Genomic DNA, 1,669 nt, shown 5'->3' on the forward strand with positions numbered 1-1,669 from the left:
GAAAGAAATCTGTGATTTTACAAACCCTCCGGTGATTCTGGTGCATGCTCCAGTTTGTGAGCTACTGCCCTAAACCTTCCTTTTTTCCTTTGCAAAATAGTGGTAGTAACAGTCATATCTACCTGTGGATTACGGGGTCACATGAGGCAATTTGGCATCCGTGGCACAGTGCCTGGCATATAGTAAGCACTGAATAATGGGCAACTGCCACCACTGTCCCTGAACTTGCCCAGAGTCTCTGTGCTGGAACTGTGCAGTCTTTTTTTTTTTTTTTTTTTTTTTAGGCGAGGTAACCCTTGGTTGACCTTGAAGATTGTAAGGACTTTGTCAGTTTACAATTCCTTATTTTTTATTTTTTATGCCTATAGCACCTGGTCTTCCTAGGTGGTCTCCCATCCGAGTACTAACCAGGCCTGACCCTGCTTAACTTCTGAGATCAGATGGGATTGGTCTTGTTCAGGGTAATATGGCCGTAGACTAGACCTGTGCAGTGTTCGTCTGCTCTGCATCCTGCTCCTGCTGAGACAGCCCTTTTCCTGCCTGTGGGTCCGGTGGGGCTCCCAGCATCTTCCCCTCCTCCCCCTCCCTCTGCCATGGTGTGAGCGAAGCATAGCCAATCAAATGCCTGTCTTCTGGGGATTGGCATCTTAGGGAGAGCCTCTCCTGGAAGTACAGTGGTTAGAGCCTGGTCATTCCAGGACACTCCGGCCCTGCCCCGTGATTCTCAACCTTTCATCTGCTCAAAACTTACCTGAGGATCCTGTTACAATGCAGATTCTGATTCAGAAGGGCTAGGGCGGGGAGTGGTTCTGAGAGTCTGCATTTCTAATAAGCTCCCTGGTGACGATGACCCTGATACTGCTGGTTTGTGGACCACACTTGGAGTAGCATCTCCAGAATGATGGTCCTTGTTGTTAGCCTCACATTAGAATTACTAGGGCATCTTGGAAAGCAAGACAGATGGCCCCACTCGGGCCAATGAAATCTCAGTTTTGGAGGGTGGGGTTCCAGTACTTGTAAGACTCACCTGAGTTGAGAACTGTCACCGCAGAGAGGTGGTCCAGGTGTTTCTAGCAGTGAGATCCTTAGGACCTCCTTCGGTCTGGGTAGTCTGTCCTTTCTTTGATGCTATGTGGTCCCCCTTTTAAGTTTATGTTGATTTTACTTCTGTTGCTTGCAATCAAAGAACCTTAACTGATAGAGCCTCAGAAGTAAGAAGCAGAATCAAGGCTAGTATTCAGTTTGGCCTCTCGGATCTTTCTGCAACACTGCAGGTGTCTCTGTGGTAGTGATTCGATTTGGGGGGGATAGCGCCATAGGGATTTGGAATATCCCCCGGGGGGCCTGCTTCTCTCTAGGCATGCTTTGCTCTTTCCTCAGTCCCAGGTGTGCATTCTCTGGGTGACAGTTTCATAGGGTTTGACAAAGCATGCCAGCTGTGGGGAGTGTGAGCCATCCTGCCGGCCTGTCAGGTGGCGGTAATGAGAACCAAAGGCCTGCACCAGGCAGGGCCCTCAGCAGCCGGTGTAGGGCCTTCCTCCCGTCCAGGGCAGGACTCGGACACCTCTGCCACCTGGGCTCCAGGAGGTGAAGCTGATTACATCTACCTTGTGGAGCTGGTATTCTCCCACTCCAAACGGACTGGCATTGACCTGGACCAGCTGACTAT

The 1,669-nt window shown here is 50.3% G+C and overlaps 1 pseudogene; it reads right to left on the reverse strand.

The window, feature by feature from the left end:
- Nucleotides 1-359: 359 nt before the first annotated feature.
- Nucleotides 360-478, reverse strand: LOC111738605 (annotated as a pseudogene).
- Between the last annotated feature and the right edge of the window lie 1,191 nt (nt 479-1,669).

Source organism: Pteropus vampyrus, unplaced genomic scaffold (genome assembly GCF_000151845.1).
Source record: "Pteropus vampyrus isolate Shadow unplaced genomic scaffold, Pvam_2.0 Scaffold40, whole genome shotgun sequence".
In the NCBI taxonomy this organism is placed as follows: Eukaryota; Metazoa; Chordata; class Mammalia; order Chiroptera; family Pteropodidae; genus Pteropus; species Pteropus vampyrus.